The following is a 25984-nucleotide window of genomic DNA, read 5'->3' on the forward strand; positions in this document are numbered from 1 at the left end:
TTAGGTCTTTATACACCTCTAAAGTCAGTTAATGTGACATATCCCCAAAATGCTACAGTAAAATGGTTTGATATTAGGTGTGTGTACTGTATGGGATGTCCATCTTGATACATCGTCTCTCACAAATATGGGCAACTAACGAGAGGGAGAGGGAATTGAATTTGAAAACACATTTTATTACAATTAAAAATAAAACATTTCATTACATCATTCTACATTAAGAGAAAAACAAAAACAATACATAAACACTCTTTATACATAAAATACTCCTTTTACTGCAACCAAATAGCAAAAATTAGTGTCCCTTCATGAACAGAACATAATACCTCTCTACTACACCATTTAATTTCAAACAATGATAAATCATTCATAGTCTTGAAAAAAATAAAATCTGTTATTATTCTTGACTTGATTAGATAGGAAAAAAACATCAATACATCTTGTCCAGAATTGTTTTCGATCTTGTACTAAATGAGCTAAACGTTGACTTCGAGTCTCCAAAATCCTTCCAAAAAAATTCAAAAATATCTTTAAATTCTTTATCATTTAAAAGAGCATTATTAAAGTGCCAGTATGCACTCTGTGGTTTTACAAAGCTAAAAAAAACAGAACATTGAACCCATACAGCGATCACTACAACTTCTAAAAACATTACTCTGAAGACTATAACAATCTAATCTGTCCAACCTTGCCAAAGACACAATCTTATCTCGAACATGAGTCCATGTATGTTGTCTACAATCCCGATGAAAAATCCTCCATATATCACTAAGTTCATTTGTGTTAAGTTGTATCAACCTTTTACGTGACAACATGTGAGGTTCAATGTGATTTCTATCCATGTTTTTTTCCGTACAATTAAAATCAACACCAAGAATTAGTAGCCTACACTTTTGTAAAGTCTGGAGTCTAAAAAAAATATTCTACCTGTAGTATTATAGTATGATAGAGTATTTACTCAGGGGCCGCTAATACAACACTGCTTTAACTGAAAACAGAAAACTTTTAATGTGTTATGGCCGCTCATTTGCATGACAACAGTGTTTGGTGCTTCTTAGCATGCGCATTCTTCACTGTTTTTGTGTCAAAATCGACAGTAAACTTGAAAGGAAGTGCGCATTATGAAGACTTAAAATCTCATAAATATCACCTTTCACGGTAAGTTCATTTATCAGTTTCTGTTATCATGTTATATTACTGTATAATGTTTTATCATATTAAACTCGATCTTCAGATATTAACTAGCATTATAGAGTAACATGCATGTAAAAGTGGATGAAGCTGGACCAATCATTCTCAGGATCATAATGATATTGATATTGAGCCTTCTCGGTTTTAATTCTATTTGGGTTCATTTGCGGATACGTTACAATCTGAAGGAAATCAAATCGTCCATTTGAGCCATGTATGACCCAACAAGATCTTATAAGCTGATTTATCTAATGGCTCTGACCGTTTTTATTAATGTTCTCAGACTGTATGTCATTATTACACAAAACAACAAGGCCAGAACATTGAGAAACACTGACACGAGATTGTGAACGTTTTCACAAATCAGACACAATCTAAAACAAGTAGGGGTGTAATGATACCCTCATGTCACGATTCAATACATATCACGATACTGAACTCACGATACCATATTATTGCGATACTCCAAGACATATGATAAAAGATTAATAAAAACTTTGTTGATTAAAATGCTAAATTTGGTATTACATTGTGTGTGTAAATGAATAGGATTGGATTTGGTGCTGGAAACCCAATGCAGGACAATAGAGACACCAGAATAACAATATTCATGATTATGAAGCTGAAAATACAGAATTATTTTAGTTTTTTGGTTTAATGTATGATTTGTTCTTTCCATATGCAGGCCTAAAGTCAGTTTCTTACTATGGGGAATGGAGGGAACAGAGCATCTCCAGAACCAGACCAATTGAGTGATCAATCCTTGAGTCCTCCTCCTAATTTCAGTAATGAAGCAGTGACCTCTGACCCAAGGTAAACGTGTAGTGGGTAAATTAACTATGGGAGTCAAAAACACAGTGAATGCACACAGACAGATGAGTTAATTAATTAATTAATTAATTTTGTTTTATTTCTCCTCAAATCTGTGAACAAAAGAAAATGTACTTTTGTAAAACTTTTTGAACATTTACTTTAAACTGAAATTGAAATGTAAGATATTAATGTAAGACAGAAAGTTTCTTTGCGAGTTTCCCATCTCAGTCTGTCCCGTCTGAGCTCTTTGTCTGTAATATGTCCACACCCAGGTGCAGCGCAGGCTATTCATACAGTAATCATCCACACGAACATGTAAATGCCTCCATTACCTCGACGAATCAAAGCATCAAGCTTCATCAGGTTCCTCTACTTTTCATCGATTTTGGAAGAAGACTTTACCTTAGAAGAAGTCAAGTCAAGTCACTTTCATTTATATAGCGTTTTTAGCTATATAGACTGTTTCAAAGGAGCTTTACAGTGATAATAGGAAATTGAAGTAACAGAGATTGTTTTGGCTTTACAGCAGCTCTAGAATAAAGTTAATGTCGAGCTAAAGTTAGTTAGTTAGTTTTTGATTTATTCACTTCCATTGCAAAGATCATTAATTATTTACTCAGGGGCCGCTAACACAACACTGTTTTAACTGAAAACGGAAAACTTTAAATGTGTTCTGGCCGCTCATTTGCAAGACAACAGTGTTTGGTGTTCGAGAACGCCAACTTTGAAACATGTTCCATGGTGCAAGTTTTGGAAAGTTTGGAAAAACGTTATCATCTCCGTGTAAACTTCAAAAACGTGAATCCATGAAAACAGTGATGGCGCGCGCACGTGCACATCTCGTGATTAGTCCATAAGTATGCGCATTTGAATATACGTTCGTAGGCATGTATACTTTCTTTACAAATTGACATCATTTTGCCTGCATAGTGTTAGTCGTTTCTGTATATCTATGCAAATCAGAATCTTTTTGATAACGTTTTATCTGTACAGATGTAAAGGGAAGGAGGCCTTCACAGGGTAGAGACTAGTGACACTTCAGGACTGTGTTGTCGTCATGTCCAGGCACAGGGCAACCAACTCACCTTTATTTATATAGCGCTTTTTACAATACAGATTGTTTCAAAGCAGCTTTACAGAGATAGCAGGAAAATAATATTGTAATAATATTGTTAAATATAAAATTATATGTCCCCAACTTAAGCAAGCCAAAAGCCAATGGCGACAAATGCGGAGAAAGGCGGAAAAGGCTACAGAAAAAAAACAGCATTACAGGAAAAAAAACATGCAGAAAAAAAACAGCATTACAGGTCAGAGGTCAGATTGGATTGGAACATTATATTATGCAGTTCATCTGGTTGAAGACCAGAGTCAGGCGCGTATGGGGACGAGTTTGTTGAGCATCAGTGCCGATGGCTTTCGTGTCGATGAGGCCTTTACAGGGGAGAGTCTAGTGGACACAATCTCTGCTGACACTTCAGGGATGCGTCGTGGTCGTGTCCAGGCGCAGGTCCAGGTCCATCTGATCAGGTCCGGCTGATTACAGTAAACCTTGGAATAAACAGAAAGACTAACATTAGCATAGATGCCATTCTTCTATGATGTAACGAGTACATCAGGTGTTACAGGAAGTGTTCCCGGTTCCGGCTGACCTAATCTATGCAGCCTAATAATCATTTAACTGATTTGAACAATAGGAATGTATAGTGTTCTATGTGTATGCCATGTTAAATGTGTTAGATGTGTTTTTAATCTAGATTTGAACTGACAGACTATGTCTACTTCCCGGACAATGTTAGGAAGATTGTTCCAAAGTTTTGGTGCTAAATAGGAAAAGGATCTACCGCTTGCAGTCAATTTTGATATTCTAGGTATTATCAACAGTGTTGTGCAAGTTACTTCCAAACTGTAATACATTATACATTACTTGTTACTGTTATTTAAAAGTAATTCATTACCTTACAATATTACTGTCTCAGAATTGTAATGCGTTACATTACTCCTGTAGTTACTTTCAGCAAAATAGCTATACAGTATTAGAACTTAACATTCTAAGGCTGTAACGATATGCGATATAAAACCGAAATCGCGACACTCAGTTCCACGAACCTGCAGAATCGCGACAAACCCCTTCCAACTCCAAGAGTTATCCTTCCCGTCCAGATCCAGCGCTACCACATCTTTAAATTACAATAGTATTATTTGAATTTTGAAGTTAACATTATAAAATACGTAGACCTGCACCACAAAACAGTGGTGTGCACAGACCTCCTCATGGGCAGGGGCGGAGGGACCAAAAAGGGCACTAAATAAAAAAAATTATTACTTCTTGGTTTTATTTGTTTTTATTCTTTCTTTCCTTGGCATTTTAAGAAAATATGTTGATACAATTATTAGAATTCATAACACATCAAATGAAAATTGGGAAATTATGATAATATTACTAAATATTATTTACTTTACCAAACAAAACAGTGAGAATCAAGAAGGTAATTATGGAAAATATATTTTTAGTTTTGTTGATGTTGTAAATTGAATGCATGTATTATATGTATGAAAGACAGTGTTAGCTATCATGAATCACTAACACTTTACAATAAGGTTTCATCAGTTAAAATTAGCTAATAATGAACTGCACTTCTACAGCGTTTATTAATCTTAGTTAATATTAATTACAGCATTTACTAAAACATTAAAATCAAAAGTTGTATTTTTTATCATTAGTTAATACACTGACTGTGACATAATATGAATAAACAATTAACAGTTGTAGTATTAACTAAGGTATAGCCTACAGTAACAAATGTGTTGCTCATGGTTATCAAAGATATAATTTCCTTACAATTTAGAGTTGGACATGGACTTAAGATTTAATTTAACTAACTGTTAGATGTATTTCCCCTTGCACTTTTATTCCTTGGATAAAAATGAATGACATTGTCACTCAGAATGCGTCTGAAATTGAGTTATACTTTTATTATAGTTAAAGGGTAACTAAACCCCTGGTCAGAGCCTGACTCCACCCACTGGCAATATTTGAAAAATGCTGGAAAAGTGGGCAGAGGCCAGCAGTGGGGGGGCGTGGACCTGAGGCGTGTCTTTCTTTAGGCAAGGGTGTGGTTAACTGGTGGTTGCTTACGTCACGAACCACCGCAACATCCAATAGGACGTTTTTACACCATGTATTGTAGAATTAAAACACTTTAAAAAAAATTTACTTGAATCAATGAACAGCAATAATAAAGCACAAGTCTTACAGATCATTAACTAAAAAAAGTTGGTTAAGGGTTTAGTTACCCTTTAAGAATATGGTGATGGTAGGTTAAATGTAATTTTCCGTAAACGTTACCTGCTGCTCGTTTGAAGAGACTCGCGCGAACTGCTGAGTAGTGCCTACCAGAACAAACTCCGCCTACCACTTCTCCACCCAATTTTTTTTAAATATAATATTTGTTTGTATTATTATTGTTAGTGGCAAGGGTGTGTAAGTGTGTTATTTTGCACAATTTGGCCAAAATTGTGATTATGTTGTGTGTATATATATATATATATATATATATATATAAACGTTTAGCATCTCATATTGTTGCTGCTTAGAAATCCAGGCAGAAACGACCAAAAAGACGTCACTTGGCCTCCTGTTACCATTCTGTTCAGTTTAGTTTTGTTTTCATGGACTTTCAGTTTGTTGTCATTTGTCGTGTCTTTGTACAGATTCCCGCCACTCATCTGTCTCCTTGGTTACATTCATTATTAATTAATCCATTGTAGTGTTGTTAATCCGTTGTTTGTTCTACTGGCGTACTATCTATGCCTCCACAGTATCAAGTGTTTCATTCAACAAATGATTCACGCCTCTCACGAGAAAATGACATTTCCAACCAGAAAAGACTATTATCCGTAAGAACTTCACGGACCCTAATTGCATGTTTGTTTCTGTGTCAGCATGCAATTAGAGAAAAGCAAACACAGAACATGCGTTATGTGCCTGTAACAATCACAAACACAAAGAATGAACTTTTAACCAAGAATGAACTTTTAAGTGTTTAAATTTGTATATAATGTGAGCCCGGTTCTGTCAACACTGCATTGGCTCACTATTAAACATTAGCCTGGTTAAAACCAGACCCTTCCCAGTCGTAACTGAGTTAGGGTCTGGGGAAGGTTCATTCACAGCTCATTTCCAAAGGGGCGTCACCAACGGACATCGCTCAATTGCCTCTGTAAGCAATTGCATAGACCTTAAAACCAATCAGATCGATCGTCATCTTGTAAATACTGTAATACTGAATTTAGCATTTAAATTTATGATGGTGAAGATATTTGCTGTGAAACAGTTTTCCAGCAAGAGAGTCCGGCAAATCCTGTTTTCTGTATCTGTCAGATTTCTGCTCTCTATCGAGCCTGCTATTCCTGTTTCTCTTTATTGTACGCAGATTACTGAAACTTTGGTAGCTTCTGTCTCAGCGTGAGAGTTCTCACTTTTTTGAATAGTTATGCTGATTGGATTGGAATTGGTAACACTCTCAGTATAGGGCAGGTTCCTAAACCTGTATACATCATTTACATGCTTTGTTCATCACAATGTTAAGCCCTGCCCCTAAAATGTATATAAATTGCAAGGGAACGTTTCCCTTAAAGGTACAATATGCAAGGATTTTTTGCCACCAGGGGTCGCTAACCTCTTACAATAACAAAGGCGTATACTGATGACGTATATTCCACATTAAGCTGAATTATGGATCTTGTCGTCAAGCTGATGGATCTTTTATGGATGAGTGAATACATTGATGTTTTTTAAACATGACTGTGGTATGAAGCAGGGCGCAATTGCTAGACGTATACCAGCGCCACACTCCGAGTCCCGCGAATATAAAGGAATAAGGACATTTCATTCTAACGTTACCGAACTACATGCAAGTGCTGAATTAATACTCACAGAGGACAGTTTATTAGACGAATCAAACTTGAGGTAATGCAGCGCTGTTTCACTTGCTCTAACAGTTACACTATCATACTAAACGGCATTTGAGTGTGTTGAATGTTGTTAGTTAGGTTGTGTGTTGGCTGTATGAGACTAAGTACGTTAAGCTAGATCAACATTAGAATAACATACAGATCATATTCTAACATTTCATCATGTTGAACTAAATAACATTGATAGTTTTATGTACATTTGCTCACCTGTCTAAAAGTACATGCAACACTCGCGTCTCTGTCAAGTCGAAGTTAGTCGCAGACGAGGAGCTCTCGGCATCTCGAAAGATGTTGATCTTCGTTTTAGTCCTCTTTTTGTCTCAAAGTCTGCTTGCCATGATCCAAAATGTTTGAACAAAACAACAACAGCGTGAGCGTCCTGATAGGCATGACGGCAATAACCCGGTTGTCCACGTCTGTCGCCATGGTTACTAACGCAGTGCGAGCGCAAACCTGGCGGAAACCGAGGCTAACACGGATATGACGCCATTGACTTGTGACTCCTCACCCCTGCTCACACGCCACGTTTCCTTGGTTAAAATCGCAATTTTCTCACTGTTTACAAATAGTTGGAAACATTTGGGATATTGTAAGTAATCAACAAAACAAAATATATAACATTGGCCTAGTGGTTTTTGGATATTTTACTGCAAAAATCCTACATATTGTACCTTTAAGCCCCTTTCACACCGCCAGCGACTTTGTCGCTGTATGTCGCTAGACTCTGTACTGTGAAGTCGCTTGTGGGCATTCGTATGCTGTCGCTCTAATGTTATTGGTAGACTGCACGTCTGGACATATCTATAGAAAATACCATCACAAGTGATATATACAACTATATAATTTTAATTTGACTAGGAATTAGGCTCAAAAGAAACAGTATGCTGTTGGGAGAGTGTTTTTATATTTCCACAGCAGTGTTCCGTGGATTAAATAATTTACTAGATTAACGATCGATCAATCAACAAATTAAACTAACTCATACTGTCATAAATTACTAAAACGTCATTCGAATTTGACAAATAATAAATTTTCTTGTCCCTAATAGTCAATATAATGCAGGGGAAACTGTAAAAAGAACTGCAGCAGTACTAAACTTGCATCATGAAATTACACCACTTGAACTATAAATGTATGAATTACACTCACTGAGATGTCGACAGTTTCTTTTCCATGCATCATTTTACTATATCCATATATGTGGTCACAGTCAAATCATATAAAACAGTGAAATCGTCCTCGAACTATTCTGTCTTGCCTGCACTCGAGACGGTGACGTGAGCTCCACTGAAAGGCTTCTTTCCTATTGGTTGTCGCTTTCGAAAATCGCTTCTCATTTGCATAAAGTTGAAATTTCTCAACTTGTGTCGCTTGTCTCTTGTCGCTTGACACGCCCACATTGACACGCCCACACGCCCCAACGGTCAATGTCACTCGTGTCGCCGGAAGTCGCCAGCGCTCCATTGAAATGAATGGGATCATGTTGCTTTGTCGCTGCGTGTCGCTGGCGATGTGAACGGGGCTTTAGTCAGACTCGAGACGAGCTTGGAAGACTACAGCGACGCACAGCTCATGTTCTCAATAAAGAAACCTTCTTAAGATACAAACCCGACTCTCCTGGTTTTCGCTTCTGAGTTTTCTACACTTTGGGAGAAAAAAGTTCACAACACCGTGTCAGCTGTGCTCTATTAATAATCCTCCTTTGTGTTTGCTATATAAGCACTGTAAAATAAAACAAGTATATAATAACAATTGTTTTGTTGTACAGTACGACTGTAACATTATTACAATACTATTTGCGTCAGAATTTATTTATTTTCAAGTGTTAAATCATCTATTTTTATTGGCAACATTTTTTATAAATGCTCAGTAGTCAATCTCAAATTCCCAAATTATTAGCAACCCATACTCAGAGGTGAAGTTTGTGTGTAGCAGCATTTACTGTTAACCGACTATAAAACACTGTATCATCAGCAGCATCCGTGTAAATCTTCTTCTTCACTCTGAGACACATACATTTATGTAAATAAATCGCAATTTTGTTTTTATTTTGATGAATCGTTCAGCCCTATTTTAATTGATTAATTTTTGTGAATGGCCAGTATCTGCTTCAAATGTGCCTTATGCTGGAATTGTGCTTGGCAGCATGAGAACCCAAAGTCATTTGACATTCATATTTCAATTTTTGTTTTCTTATTGGCAGATTATTTTGTACTTTTATTGTAAGAATATGCGTACATTGTAATTTTATGCAAAAATAAAAAGGGGCAGAAACTGAAATTTAATGCCTAAAACTGAGATTTTTAATCCTTAATTTGCCCTTAATTCGTTCCAAACCTGTATGGCGTTATTTCTTCTCTGGGACATAAAAGAAGGTATTGTGAAAAAAATAAATAATAATTTGTCCATACAATGAAAGTCAATTGAAGCCAATGTTGTTTGAGCCCATCGACTTTCAGAAGTGAAAGTGAAAGAACGTCCTGGTTGCGTATGCAACCCACCGTTCCCTGAAGGAGGGAACGGAGGACGTAGTCGACGGTCGACTGAATGGGGATCGCGTCAGAGAGCCAATGTTCTTCGAGTGCTATTGAACGAGCCAATGGAATTGGCGTGCGTAAAACACCAAGATGGCGCCGCGGATGGCTGCCTCGGTGTGGAGCTCTCCAGCTATTGTGTTGTTTTTGTTCGTTTGTTCTGCGTTTAGTCATTCTTTTCCTATCAGCTTCACCAAAGACGAACTACTGGGCATTAGGAAACACACACCAGAAATCTTTTCTACAGTTTTTGATTATTCGGACGTTTTGCTGGACATTCTCGTCGGAGGGGCAGCGGTGTTGTTCAAACGCGCGTTCAGACGCAAACGCGGGAAGCGAGCCGGCGCGCTGGTTAAACTCCGCGAGCGCGGCCTCCGCACTGCACTTCCCAGTATTCATCTCGCGAATCTCCAATCCCTTCCTAACAAAACGGATGAACTTCTTCTCCTCACCCACACCAACAAGGATTTTTTAAACTGCTGCTTTGTGCTTCACTGAAACCTTGCTGAGTGAAGCCATACCGGACAACGCAATACATCTGCCGGGCTTCCAGCTGTTCCGAGCGGATCGCATCGCGGAGCTAACGGGGAAAACGAGAGGTGGTGGATTGTGTTTCTACATTAACGAAAGTTGGTGTTCAGATGTAACAACACTGAAGAAGATGTGCTCTCCTAATTTAGAGGCACATTTCATAAACTGTAAACCCTTCTACTCGCCTCGGGAATTTTCCTCTTTCATTCTCGTGAATGTTTACATCCCTCCAGATGCGTGCGTGAGCGCGGCGCTACAACAGCTGGCTGAACAAATATCTGAAACGGAACAAAGGTACCCAGACTCTCTTTTAATCATTCTTGGGGATTTTAACAAAGCAAATCTTTCCCGTGAACTACCAAAATACAGACAGCACGTTACATGTCCCACCAGAGACAGTAATATACTGGACCACTGTTACACCACAATAAGAAATGCGTATCACTCGGTCCCACGGGCAGCTTTGGGGCTCTCTGATCACTGTTTGGTTCATCTCATACCGACCTACAGGCAGAAACTGAAATCAGCTAAACCTGTAATAAGGACTGTTAAAAGATGGACTAATGAAGCAGAGCAGGATCTACAGGCCTGCTTTGATTGCACTGATTGGACTGTTTTTGAAGCTGCTACCAACGATCTGGATGAGCTCACAGATACTGTAACATCATATATAAGTTTCTGTGAGGATACATTGCTTCCTACCAGGACATTCTTATCATTCACTAATGATAAACCATGGTTTACTGGGAAACTCAAACACCTTCGTCATGCCAAAGAGGATGCTTACAGAAGTGGGGATAAAATCTTATATAATCAGGCCAGAAACAGATTGACAAAGGAGATCAGAGTTGCTAAAAGGAACTACTCTGATAAACTGAAAAAACAGTTTTCATCCAACGACCCATCATCAGTCTGGAATGGCCTGAGGAACATCACCAACTACAAGTCACCATCCCCTCGATCTGTGGACAATCAACACCTGGCTGACGATTTAAATTCATTTTACTGCCGGTTTGAAAAGCCCTCATTCACACCACACACCCGGTCTGATCTGCACTTCACACATTCACCATCGCCTCCTGCATTCCCATTATTACTCCCCCCTCCTGCCATCCAACCTGAGCTTAAGGTCTGTGTGGAGGACGTGAGCAGAGTCTTCAAAAAACAGAAGACTAGGAAAGCCTCAGGCCCAGACGGCATCTCATCTGCTTGTTTAAAAGCCTGCGCTGACCAACTGGCCCCGGTCTTCACGCAGATCTTCAATAGATCATTGGAGCAGTGTGAAGTTCCCTGCTGCTTCAAACGCTCCACTATCATTCCTGTCCCCAAAAAACCCAAAATCACTGGACTTAATGACTACAGACCTGTCGCTCTCACGTCTGTGGTCATGAAGTCGTTTGAAAGACTGGTGCTGGCCCACCTGAAGGACATCACCGGACCCCTGCTGGATCCCTTTCAGTTTGCTTACAGAGCAAACAGGTCTGTGGATGATGCAGTCAACATGGGACTGCATTATATCCTGCAACATCTCGACAGACCAGGGACTTATGCAAGGATCCTCTTTGTGGACTTCAGTTCGGCCTTCAATACCATCATGCCTGATCTTCTCACAGCCAAACTGACTCAGCTCTCCATGCCATCCTCGATCTGTCAGTGGATCACCAGCTTCCTGACGGACCGGCAGCAGCGAGTGAGACTGGGGAAACACACATCCAAGACACCCACAATCAGCACCGGCGCCCCCCAAGGGTGCGTTCTCTCCCCACTGCTCTTCTCCCTGTACACTAATGACTGCACTTCTAAAGACCCCACTGTCAAGCTCCTGAAATTTGCAGACGACACCACTGTCATCGGTCTCATCCAAAACGGTGACGAGTCTGCTTACAGACTGGAGGTTGAACAGCTGGCTGCCTGGTGCAGTTATAACAACCTTGAGCTGAACACGCTCAAAACAGTGGAGATGATCGTGGACTTCAGGAGGAACAGCCCAGCACTCCCCCCACTCACCATCATGAACAGCACTGTGGAAGCAGTGGAGTCATTCAGGTTCCTGGGCACTATCATCTCTCAGGACCTGAAGTGGGACAATCACATTGTCTCTGTTGTGAAAAAGGCCCAGCAGAGACTGTACTTCCTTCGCCAGCTGAGGAAGTTCAACTTGCCAAAGGAGCTGCTGATTCAGTTCTACTCAGCCGTCATTGAGTCTGTCTTGTGCGCTTCCATCACTGTCTGGTTTGGTTCAGCTACCAAATCAGACATCAGGAGACTACAACGGACAGTCCAGACTGCGGAGAGGATTATTGGTGCCCCCCTGCCATCCCTCCAGGACCTGTACTCTTCCAGAGTGAGGAAGAGAGCAGGTAAAATCATCACAGACTCCACTCACCCTGGACACCACCTGTTTGAACTGTTACCGTCAAGACGGAGACTCAGATCACTGGCCACTAGAACATCTCGGCACAGGAACAGTTTCTTCCCACAGGCCATTTCCCTTCTGAACAGTTAACACTCCTCCCAAGGCATATGCCTTTAAGTGCAATACTCCCACTGTTTAGTGCAATATCTTACAACTATTTATTTATAATATTCAAAACACTGTAAATATGTTCATAATCTGTAAATCTGAAAATGTCTATTCTGACTAAACCCAACTGTGATACTTTTATTCTCATATATTTATATTTTTATTTTTTATTCTTATAATTTGTAGTATTATGTTTCTTGTTGTATTTGTATTTGTATATGTCCACTGGAAGCCTCAGTACCAAAACAAATTCCTTGTGTGTGCAAGCACACTTGGCAATAAAGCTCTTTCTGATTCTGATTCTTTCTGATTCTGATTCGCATCACACACTCCGCCCCCGCGGCGCGGGTATAAATACAGAAGTGGATGCATGCACTAGTTGCTTTTCGCTGAGGAGCCGAGCGTAACCCGGAGTCAGCGGTGGTCCAGCGGTAGTGGCAAGGGGACTACGTCCTCCGTTCCCTCCTTCAGGGAACGGTGGGTTGCATACGCAACCAGGACATTCCCTTTCAGTCAATAACGTCAGACGTAGTCGACGGTCGACTGAATGGGGATAACCTTTGAAAACGCCACTAAAGCTGCCACCTTCCAGTGCCTAGACAAAAGCCTCCTGATGCCCCTTATTTTAAGGCGGGGAAGGACAGGGGTTAGGCCAGGGAAGTCACTGCTGTTCCTACAGGACCACTGGGAAAGCGTTCCCCGTACATTGGAAGGAAGGGGCGCTGCGGAAGCCACATCGTGGCTAGTCGATCGTGAAGCTAGTGCTGAAGCGGTCATCATATGGAGGAAGCCAACGGCTGCATCTACCACATGCCCCAGGAGCCTCTGAAAGTTCTTTCAGTGAGACCCTTTCTCACTTCAACACCAGCTGAACACACTCTAATTGGAGAGACGTGTTGGACCGAGTCCATCTCCAAAACTGAAAAAGAGATACTCAACCCGTGGGCGAGATTACTATCTCTCAGTTGACCTGAAGACCCAACGGGCTCTGGAGCACTCGAAGGGAAGGACTCTGTACTGATACTTCAACCCTCAAACGCAACACACAGGATGGCCTGTGGTACGGAAGGTAGAGATCTGAAGCACATGTCTTTCAGGTCGGAGCTGCAGACCAATCTTGGGCCAAGATGGTCACGACCCACCACCTAGTAGCATGAAGAACGAGTTTACAACTAGCCTTTATACCGGCTGGAGAAGCGGCTATATCAAATCCTTTGCCAGCAGGAAAAGATAAGCACGCACAAATCAGGAGCCTTGCTCAACACTAGGCGTGATGAATATCACTGGATTTTCAGGAGCACGTCTGAGTAGTATATATGAGACAGCAACTGTCAAAATGATTGATTGACAGGTGGGCGTGTCTATCCTTTGATCTTCCCCCGCCCGTCCGGTTCCTCCCCTTCCTGCCCAGCCCCTTCCGGTTCCGCCCCTTCCTGTTACCTTTGACCTAGTTCCGCCCCTTCCTGTTACCTTTGACCTAGTTCCGCCCCATCCGGTTACAGCTTCTGTCAAAATGATGGATGATGACCTTTAATCTAGTTCCGCCCCTTGCGGTTACAGCTTCTGTCAAAATGATGGATTGTTTGAAGTTAGTTTGATCAAGAAAAGGGAGGTATTGGCCTTTGATGTTAACATAAGCTTTGATGTTACAGTTACAAAGTGATGTGATAGTTAGTTTGATCGTTTGAAGTTGGTGTTTTGTCACCGCATCCCCTAAATATCCCTGAGCTTTATCACTTTATCAAAAAATTGTGGAAGTTTATCTGTTCTGTAAAATAATATAAAATAAAACCTCACACAAAAAGTTTAAAATAAATGTAGAACTATTCACTGAACCAAGCATTTCAGTTTAAATAAAATGGAGCCACAAAAACATTCCAAACGGTTAAAAAAATGTATTAGAGAGTTGAAGAAAAACATACAGCTTATGTAAAACCTCACACAAAAAGTTTAAATAAAATGGAGCGACAAAAAATTGCAAACAGTTAAAAATATGTGTGTGTGTGTGTGTGTGTGTGTGTGTGTGTGTGTGTGTGTGTGTGTGTGTGTGTGTGTGTGTGTGTGTGTGTGTCAAAGCAGGAATTCCCCTCCCTCCGCATTGCTGAGGACGTTGGAAGTTTATCTCACACAGAAGTTGAAAAAGCATTATGTTCATTTAAATGAAAGGGTTATAAAATTTACATTTAGTCATTCACAAATATTTGACACTGACTCAAGTCGAAAAACCATGCTGTTCAATTAAAAGTATATAAATTAAACAAAAATAAAATCATCTTACTGTTTCACCATGGTTGAAAAAACCCCACAAGTGTTTCCCCTGAAGTCTTTTCTCTCTGTCACACCAGCGTGTGGCTGGCCTAGTATCACGTTCCTGAGCCCATTGAGAAATATCTTACACAACAGTTGAAAAGCATTGTGTTCCTTTAAAAGTGTATAAATTAAAATATATCATATATAAAATAAACAGTTTACTAATTTAACTAAAGTTGAAAAGCATGTTGTTCATTTAAAATCTTACTAAATTACTGAAGTTGAAAATCATGCTGTTCATTAAAAAATCTTACTAAATTACTGAAGTTGAAAAGCATTCTGTTCATTTAAAGTAAATATTTTACAAATTTACTGTACCAATTATGTTAGATTTAGATAAAAATAAAATCATCGTACATTTTCACCAGGGTTGAAGAAAAAACTCACACAGGTAGTGCCTGCCAGCATGGACAGTGTGCGTGACAAATAAGTGATATCATCGCTGTTTTCGTACCACCGGTAATAAATTACTTTTAATTCATAAGACTTATTTTCAGGAGTGACAGTTATCAGTGAAATATGGCGCTCGTGTAATCAAAAGGTCTGGCTACCCCCTGGGAATGTGAATTGGCCTTGAACCTAAACACTTCCATTCATAGAGTACTGAAAGAATATAGTGGACACACAGCTCCACCGTTTTCCCATAGTTTTCCACAGGCTCTTACTGTAAAAGGCTATAAAATAGCCAAGACACATGGACGTGTGCCATACCCCATGTCTGGACCAAAAACTTTTGCACCCTCTCTTCTATGACCACCTCATCAAAAATGCAAAACAGTGAGTACTTTCTCTATAATTAATTTATGCTACGGTGCTGTTTATCTGTATTATGCAATGATGTTTAATTTGAAAAATTGTTTATACATAAGGAAAAGACGGTATAATTCATTAGTGTTTTAAATAGCCCAGGCTACGTATTTGTTTTATCCACATTATGCTATTAGTATTTTTATCTGCTGTAACTGGTGATACAGATATTAAAATGTATCTACTATATTAATTTATCAAAGTATGGGTTTAAAAATATGGAGCATTGTATTATGATATCGATGTGATACAGGTATTAACATGTATCTACTATATTAATTTATCATAAAGTATGATTTTAAAAATGTACAACATTGTTTATGTTCATTATGCTACGTTTTTTTTAAACGATATCACAAAAGTATCAGTTTAACATGACTGTTTTACAGCAATGTTTTATTTTGCATTATGCTATGTTGTTTTAACTGTTGTATTTTTTATCTGATGTAACTAAAATCTGCAGCATCATTTATTGCAGACGTTATCTTGGCTGGTTGATTGAGTCAAACGGTTTGTCGCATATTTATGACAGTGGGCGTTAAGGGGATTACTGCAGATTTGATCAAAGCCAAATACTGCCCAAACGGGGATACTGGGAAAGAAGAGAAACAGGATAAAACAAGGTTAGATTCAATCTTTATATTCTTTCCCATTTTGCCTTCATTTTCATTTTTCCTGTTATTGTTTTAATTTTTATATTCTCAGATCATCAAAGGTTTCTGAAAGCAAACACCAGTCAGTTGGTTGAAAAAGTGAAGAACATTGATCCAATAATTGACAATCTTGATTGCTCAATGAATCAGTTACAAATGTGCGAGCGAATCCAACACACCAGATGAAGACGAGGGAACCGCTGGACTATGTGAATTGTGAAAGCATTGCCAACGACCTGGTCAACGCTTTGTTCAAGCATGAAGAATCTCTCATGAAGAAACTGCAATAACAACTGTTGTAGCCTATTGTTTTGCATTATGTACTTAAACAGTTTTTTTAAAAATAAAATGTTTTTAATAATTGATTGGTGATGGAGTTTTAATTTTTGTATTTAGAACCAAGTATATTGTACAAGTAAGAAGAAACCAAACTGGCCATATAATGATATATTGCACATAATAAACAATGGCAAAGTTTGTATTCCATAAAAAACAGGCAATGTTTGAGAACGTCCTGGTTGCGTATGCAACCCACCGTTCCCTGAAGGAGGGAACGGAGGACGTAGTCGACGCGACTGAAATGGGATCACGCTAGGGAGCCTATCATCTTCGAGTACTATTGAACGAGCCAATGTAATTGGCGTGCGTGATTCGCATCACACACTCCGCCCCCGCGGCGCGGGTATAAATACGGAAGTGGATGCACGCACTAGTTGCTTTTCGCTGAGGAGCCGAGAGTAACCCGGGGTCAGCGGTGGTCCAGCGGTAGTGGCAAGGGGACTACGTCCTCCGTTCCCTCCTTCAGGGAACGGTGGGTTGCATACGCAACCAGGACGTTCCCTTTCAGTCGATAACGTCGGACGTAGTCGACGCGACTGAAATGGGATCAACCATTGAACACGCCACTAACGCTGCCACCTTCCAGTGCCTAAACCAAAGCCTCCTGATGCCCCCGCAAACTTAAGGCGGGGAAGGACAGGGCTTAGGCCAGGGAAGTCACTGCTGTTCCTACAGGAGCACTGGGAAAGCGTTCCCCGTACGTTGGAAGGAAGGGACGCTGCGGAAGCCACATCCAACCCGAGGGAGGAAATGTGGAGAATACACATATGAACTGGGCGGAAACCGGGCAGTCTAACATATGGAATGTCACTGGGGTGGCTCCAGCCTAAGACGGGGGGAGACACACCGGACAGTGACGGCAGAGAGACTCTGCCGAGGGAAGACACGGGCTCACCGCAGGGAGCCGTATCGTGGAAGAATACACATATGGGGTCACCGAAGGGACCGCAACATATGGACCCAGCCTAACACAGGTTCCACACTGCTTACGAGTGGTAGGCCTAACACCAGACGTTCCGCACGTCCGACGTCGGAGGGGTGTGGAGGAACTCAACAGGGTTCAATTTTAAGGGAACTCAACTGGAGTAGAAAGGCGCACGTATCCAGTCCATAGGAGGGGAATGGCGCAGCAAGCCGACACTTGAACCGGGCTCACGGTGAAACTGGCTTCATGAGAAGGGAGCCCATGGGAAGCAGCGGTTCAACTAGGTGTCGTCCAGCCCCCAACTCTAGAATCTGTTTAGCAAAGTATATCGTCAACGCCCAGGCGGAGCACTTTACACTCATCATAGAGGAGCTCAACACCTAAGTGGACATGTTGCATCTCGGATCTTTGCCGAAATGAAGGCAAGCACTAAGTGCAACTTTGCATGGAAACAGCCTTCCCTCTCTGCTGAATTCCAACAGATATTTGAAGAGCTGGTCTGAGGTCTATGACTTGCATTCTGTACACGTCCAAGCGAATCGGACAGAGAAGCCAGGGCTGGATCTGCCTCCTCCAGGGCAGCGCTTGCAGGCTCACCACCTGCTCCTATTACGGGAGAGGTAGGAACCTTGGGCACAATCCGAGCCGGGGTCTCAGCTTGTGAGAGTTAGCCGGCCCAGACTCCAGGCACAATACGTTGACCGAAAGCGAGCAAGTCCCTACCCTCTAGTAGAGACCACGCGAGCAGGAGAACTGATATAACAGAATTTTTAACTCACTACCCGCAGTGGCTCAGGGGCGGTCTCTGCAGTGCAGTCGCACCAGGGACAAGGCCCAAGAGGATAAAGAGGGACACAAGGATTTACAAGACCTTGCTCCTCAGGAACCTGACGATCAGAACGTGCTTCTGCATACTTCTGCAACACGATGAGCGTCGTTTAAACACCGAGGCAACATCATTTTGAGGGTGATTTAGGAAAACAGCCTACTGCAACCCATTTTGCAGGAAAGAGAGCACTGAAGTGATCGAAAGCTTTCAGGATCTCCTCAGGGGAGAAGACGCACTCAACGACTAGGTTCCACTTCTAAAGGCGTAAGCACGCTACCCAATTCTAGGGGGTGCTCGCAGAAGTGATGGTAACTAACACATGTTCTTGTGATAGCCACCTGAACCTCCGCGTTCGGATGTAAGACCGCCCGGAATCTCCGGGGGAAGAACGCGTGTGCCATCGTGCCCCGTCCCCGAATCCAGGGGAAGTCAGGAAGGCTGTTGAAGGGAACCAGGTCTAGTTGGGCCAATGAGGGGCAACTATGAAGACCTGTTCCTCTCCTGACATGGCACGTAGGTGCAAGTGACGGGCGCAAAAGACAGGAGCATTGCTCAACACAACATGTGAAGATCACTGGGCTTCAGGAGCATTTTCTGCTCAGCACTTGGGTGTGACAAGTTCACTGAGCTTCAGGAGCATTCCTGCTCAACACCTGAGTGTGATAAACTCACCGAGCTTCAGGAGCATTTCTGCTCAACACTTGAGTACGAAGAACCTCACTGAGCGACAGGAGCATTTCTGCTCAGCACTTGAGTGTGACAAGTTCACTGAGCTTCAGGAGCATTACTGCTCAACACCTGAGTGTGATAAACTCACTGAGCTTCAGGAGCATTTCTGCTCAACACTTGAGTGCGAGGAACTTCACTGAGCACCAGGAGCATTTCTGCTCAGCACTGCGTGTGATGAATTCACTGAGCTACCTGTGATGGACTCACTGAGCTACAGGAGCATTGCTGCTCAACACCAGAGTGCGATGAACTTCACTGAGTTTCAGGAGCAAATCTGCTCAACATGAAGAGTGATGATTTCACTGACTTGCAGGCGCAAGGCGACCATGAGTCGCAGTCACTTTTAGAAGGCTCACTGGGGTTAAACGCATTTCTGCGGGCCCCTGGGGCCGCTGAGTCCCAGTGTTTGTCCAAGGGTAGTCCGCTCGGTTTACCCAAACACTGGCGGAAAAATAAAACCGGGGGGGCAACTGAGCGGCCCCGGAATGGTCATGACCCAGCCGGACCCAGGGGATGGAGTCTCCACTTGCCCTGGCTATAACTGTCGTGAGGCTCGATGGCGGCACGATTGAGTAAGCGGGAGGAGTGGAATAAGGCGCCCTCAGAAGCGTCTGACTCCAAGGAGGAGGTGACGGGTGAGTTTGTGACATGCAGGGGAAGCTTGCGCAACGGTCGCAATGTCTAACAACTCGAGGCACGAATGCCCGTGTAGTCGGGGGTCGCCCAGGCCCCCGTTAAAACACGCCCTTTGTACATGGCCGCTCTGTTGAAGAGGGTTTGGCAGCAGACCGGGATGAACTATAGTCACACAGGGTGAGCTGCTCTGCCACGGTCACCTCGGGACTCGATCGTGAAGCTAGCGCTGAAGCGGTCACATATGGAGGGAGCCAAAGGCTGCGACTACCATATACCCCAGGAGCCTCTGAAAGTTCTTTCAGTGGGACCCTTTCTCACTTCAACACCAGCTGAACACATTCTCATTGGAGAGACATGTTGGACCGAGTACCTCTCCAAAACTAGAAAAGAGATACTCAGCCCGTGGGCGAGATTACTCTCTTCCAGTTGACCTGAAGACCCAACGGGCTCTGGAGCACTCGAGGGGAAGGACACTGTACTGATACTCCACCCTTAGACGCAACACACAGGATGGCCTGCGGTGCGGGAGGTAGAGATCTGAAGCACATGTCTTTCAGGTCAAAGCTGCAGACCAATCTTGGGCCAAGATGGTCACGACCCACCACCTAGTAGCACGAAGAACGAGTTTACAACTGGCCTTCGTACCGGCTGGAGGAGCGGCTATATCAAATCCTTCGCCAGCAGGATAAGATAAGCACGCACAAGTCAGGAGCACTGCTCAACACTCGGTGTGATGAATATCACTGAATTTTCAGGAGCACGTCTGCTCAACACCTAATGTGATGACTATCACTGACTTGAGCGGGGTAGCCGAGCCTGAGGTGGGGCAGCCAAGTAGAGAGAGTGGTGTTAGTGTGCTGTGCAACACTTACCTGTCTCCACAAGCGGCAGGGGGCGCATGAGAAGGCGGATGACCGGGTCCTCGAATGCACCAAGCTGCCTGCTGGCGACCAAGGGGGAGCTGAGGGGTGTAAGGCTATACAGGGTCACACCCGCCAGACTGGCCCTCTTGGGACCCAGGAACAGATGAAATTGCTCTCTCTTTGAAGTGTGGGTACCGCTTGCTCCGCTTTTTTTTTTTTTTTTTTTAGGGAGCCAGCGGCGGAACAGACACACACACAAACAAAGGCTCCACCCGGCCCTCACCCGGGGGGAGGGAGTGATCGTGCCACTCCAAGAGCATCTCATCCATTCCTGGGCGGCCCGCTCCGGAATGCTTTCGCTTTCGCTTGCCACCTGGCTTGGCAGCGCCTGGAGCGGGCTGGGCGTCTCTACTGCGGCCGGCTCTCTGCTGAGGCCTGGGTGGAGGCTGCTGCGGAGGGCCAGCAGGAGCGGCGGCCGGAGAACGCCCACAGCGACGAGCAGGCGGAGGAGCTGCCACCGGCGGCGGGTGGAGGCAGCAGCTGGCCACCGGGGCAGGATGTGCCGGATGACCTCCGTCTGCGCTTGAGCGGCAGAGAACTGTTTGATGCAGTTCTCCACCGCGTCGCCGACCAGCCCAACCTGGGAAATTGGGGAGACCAGGAACCGAACCTTGTCCGCATCCGCCATACCAACCAGGCTGAGCCAACGAAGGCGCTACTGGACCACCAAGGTGGACATCGCCAGACCGATCACGCACGCTACGACACCCGTACCCCGGAGGGTGAGGTCGGATGCAGTGCGGTGCTCACCTATGAGCGCACGGTCTGGATTACCCTCGTGCATGCCATGGGTGCCCTAGCCTGCAGCAACGCCATGGCACGCAAGAGGAAGGGGCTTGCCCACAGGCTTTGTAAGCTCTGCCCGTCGGAACGGACGAAACTCACAGGCCTTAGGGGGAAGACGAGGATCCCCCCAAAAGGCAGCGGCCGCCGGACACAGGTGCACCTGTGTCGACAGACCGCTCCAATGGAGGGACACCTCGCAACCCTTCACCGTTCCTCCATCAAGGGTAATGAGGGGGAAAAGCTATTCAGGCAGTTTCTGGCAGAGAAAGATGCTGTTCACCACCTGATAAGCTCTCCATGCATTTCGGGAAAGAAAGGCACTGGGGCGGCGAGCTGAGAACCAGCGCGGCCCGCCCCAAGATACCAAACTCCAGATTCCAACCGAGACTGAACGGGACACGGTGGAGGTTCCACTCGAGCCCGGCAGCCTCGGCGGCCCGTTTCAGCATAGCTGATAATTCTGGATCCGGCTCGGGCAACATTGAACTCCCGGAGGGAGACAATGCAGCCGAGTCATCATCTCCAGAAGTCAGCTCACCCTCTGATGCTGCAATCGGCGTCCTGTCCTCCAGGGGAGCCCCGAGTGAAACCGCTGGCCCACCCATTACAGATGGACCAGCAGACAACAGAGGAGGCTCCAGTGGTTGCAGTGGAAGGGAGGAGTGAGGAGCCCACAGGGAATGGTTACCGGGCGGGACATCCAACACTATCCTCCGGTCACCCATCCCACACAGCACCCGAGGGTGGGGCATGGTAATGGGGACTCGCTCTCCGCGAACGAAGGCGAGTCTCGCCCTCAACACTGCGACAGTCATGTTCCCACAGTGAAAACATGAGCTGTCCACAAAAGCTGTCTCAGCGTGCTGTAAGCCAAACACGTGACACAACAGTTGTGACCATCAGAGAGAGACAGGGAACGACCGCACCCAGAAACGCACGGGCGGAATGACATCTTGAAAAAGACGCAAACGCACCCGTGTTGCTCTTTCAGAAAATAGGACCGTCACCAGTGCCGGAGCACACAGGGAAATGACCGCGGCAACACTGAACAGAGAACTGAAACAGTGAAGCACTCACTTTTCCGCCCTCTAACCAGCCATCAACACACACAAACATTTAGAAATTTGTTGCTGTTAAAACAGCAGTTGAGAGCTCAAAGCTCGCGATCACCGCTGCACTCGCGCTGTAGAACACCAGCACTGGGAGAGTCTTCCTGAAGAACACCGACACACTCGCTCGTTGTAGACAACAGCACTCTCAGAGACATCAAACGATCGGCTCCGAAGCGAAAGGCAACTAGTGCGTGCATCCACTTCCGTATTTATACCCGCGCCGCGGGGGCGGAGTGTGTGATGCGAATCACGCACGCCAATTACATTGGCTCGTTCAATAGTACTCGAAGATGATAGGCTCCCTAGCGTGATCCCATTTCAGTCGCGTCGACTACGTCCGACGTTATCGACTGAAAGGGAACCCTAATATTGGTGTAATCTCTGCGAGGTCTCAACCACAAACGCAAAACTTTGTGGTGGGTGATACAGGCATAGCTTTACTAAAGGAAAATATTATGGAAGTAATTTTCAAACTATATTTTATTTATTTATATTATGGTTTTCATGTTGATTTAAAGTTTTTGTTATTAACTAATACCTTTATTTTTTACATCCAGCACAAAATTTTGTTCAAAATTCGTTCTCTGACCCTAAATAATCAGATAATGGTGTGTTCACAATCTACAATTAGATATTATCCTGCTTAGTATGTGTGTAAATAGTTGTGCTTAAATATTTGGATGTATTTTTACATGCCAACATATTTTGTCACACCCTAGTGATGCAAAGTTCCACACTCTTGTAAAGACTGTGGTCTAACTTTAGAACATAATCTTTATACATGAATTCAAAAGACCAAATCACTAAGAAAACAGGGGGTGAAAAGCACCGTTTATAATAAATACACAAAGTATTAACGCAAAAAGTAAGTGTATGCTGTTTCACACTTAAACTATTACAACAGAATCACATATGACTATGCAGATAAAATTGCATAAAAGTAAATTCTAGTGATCAACTTGCTAAAGAGTAAATACAACATGAGCCATTTAAAGCAAATACGAAAAGCCACAAAACATCAGTTTTGTATGTTTGTAATTGACATTTTATATAGTCAATTAGGCCGTTTACATCTTGCTTCTTTTTGTTTTTGTACAGTTTGCAAAAGCTATAGTCTCCGAGCGTGGTCAAACATATAGGAATTTATGAAAAACATGAACAGATATTTCTACATGAGATTTTTATTTTAGAACATTTTTCAGCTATGTCTACGAAACATCGACATGAAAGATGAGTATTGCTGTTTTTCTGTTACCTATAAAACTATTATACTTCAAACTAGTCTAGCTATTGCCCATTTCACAGCACAGTCATAGATACACAGTTATTTTATGTGTGTGGCTAAACAACGGTTAAGCTAATGAATTACCGGCTATATTTTTATGTGAATGGCGGGATGATTCATTTTTTAATCCGTCTACACCGATACTTTGACACAAGAGTTTTAGGTCTGATCCAGAAAACAGACGGTAAGCAGTAAGTTATGAAAACATGTGATAAGCAGTTTTGGTCTCATCATCAAAATGTTTTAACATAGCGCAAGTTTCAATTGTTTGATAAATTATCTAACGATTATACCTAACTATCAACAGTTATATGTGAAACTTGGATTCTTGTTTATATTGTACATTGTTATTGAACCGCATGTTTAACAGTGCTAGTATTCTTAAATTGTTTACCACGGTTTCATTTTTAACAACACTATCGCAACACTTATCGTATTGCCGGGTGTGATTGTAATGTTTTGTATGGTGTCTTCTTTACACTTTCAGCCCATGGATATCTGTTTCCTACAGTTAGCTGTAGTGAACTCTAGTTCTTCTCTTTGTTCATATATGGCAGTATTCACATGAATTGGCTTGATTTAATAAAATGATGGTTTAAACCACATTATTTTATTATACCATTTTTAAATAGCGCTTTAATGTATATTTTATATTTTAACCCTTTATGCAAATATAGAATAGGCCTACCGAACAAGGATCTCTGAAATATTTTTTTCCTGTAAAACATCTATGTAGATCTATCTATGTTTTTAAAATTCAAAGAAATCTTTCTACCAGCGACCCTCAAAATCTGGGCATACAACAAAACACAGTGCATCCGTGTACGATGATTGATCAGAAAATTACTTTTGTCGCTTTGTTTGAAGAAACACTTTAATCAGCTGGTGCTTGATAACTGTTAAAATTATTAAACAACCCTCAATTCGGTAATGATGCGATATTGATATCACGTTTTAATTTCAACTCAATGCGCTAAAGGTCTATAACTGAACTTTAACGTCTTAATATTTGGTAAAAGTTAACTTAAAGCCTTACTTTCTAAACGCTTTTTACGGAACTTGTTGCAAACATTCACCCACCCATATGTTAAAATATATATATATATATATATATATATATATAATATATATATATTTTGGTGTAATTAATAGAATTCTCTCTGGCAGTATATGCATAACTTCTCCATGACTTTACTTCTGATTCAATGAGGCTTTAATCCTACGTAGCGGTTTACGACGTCATGACGATGACACCCCTATACAACTCCTCCTACGGGGCGGGCTGAGCACTATCAGTTGTCCTGATAAACTCTACACAGAGCCCAGCCTCAGTTATCGCACACAACCCCTGGCTCTAGCTCTAATAGTCGCGGACTGCTGTGCTACTGCAACATCTCATTGATCAAAAGTCGAAGGAATTGATCAGAAGTTCCTGTTTGTCTGAGCCTGCCGCAAACTACACTTTTTTCGACTCACACTTCTAACCCAAAAACTTTGTTAACGCACAAGGCCTGGACGATTGTGCTGCAAGGACTCGCTCAAGAGATTTCTGGAACTAACAGAATCTTTCACCATCGAATAGGGGACCGAAAAATCTGAAAACTTCAGAAATGGCGACACAAAAGCTGATGGAGAGCGACTCCCCGTCGAGTTCTGGCGATGCGGGACACAAGTATCATCCGGCGAGTGAGTGCGCCACGGGGAATGGCTGTCGTTTAAGATATACAGTAGACTCTATGTTTAAAGATCATTTTAGAGGCCCGATGGTTAGCTTGATGCACAGGATCATCAAGGCTGCGTTTGATGAGAATAACGATTGTGCGAGGGATACCAAACGTGTGAAAAATCTCAAAAAAGAAATGGATGTCATAAGAGGCTTGGTTGGATCCTGGACAGATGTTACGCCCATGTTTTTAAACGGCAAAGAACCGATCGGCGTAATCCTCAGAAAAGTTCTGGATGTGATGCTTGAATCTCGTGAGGAAATCGAAGTCGACGAACTACTCTGTATGTGTACGTTTGTAACAGATCTCTCAGTGTCACTGTTGTCAAAAAATGCAAAAACAGATGTTGCCGAAAT

The 25984-nt window shown here is 42.7% G+C and overlaps 1 long non-coding RNA gene across 1 annotated transcript in view; it reads left to right on the top strand.

Annotated features, from left to right (window-relative positions):
* The first annotated feature begins 978 nt into the window (after nucleotides 1–978).
* The window catches only part of LOC143715844 (uncharacterized), an 83032-nt gene continuing 58026 nt past the window's right edge, over nucleotides 979–25984 (top strand). Inside the window, exons 1-2 of the long non-coding RNA XR_013195901.1 lie at nucleotides 979–1158; nucleotides 1877–2019. This is a non-coding gene — a long non-coding RNA (uncharacterized LOC143715844). The remainder of the gene's footprint in view (nucleotides 1159–1876; nucleotides 2020–25984) is intronic.

Source organism: Siphateles boraxobius, unplaced genomic scaffold (assembly GCF_051911475.1).
Source record: "Siphateles boraxobius isolate OS27281-9 unplaced genomic scaffold, OSU_SipBor_1 6, whole genome shotgun sequence".
Classification (NCBI taxonomy): domain Eukaryota; kingdom Metazoa; phylum Chordata; class Actinopteri; order Cypriniformes; family Leuciscidae; genus Siphateles; species Siphateles boraxobius.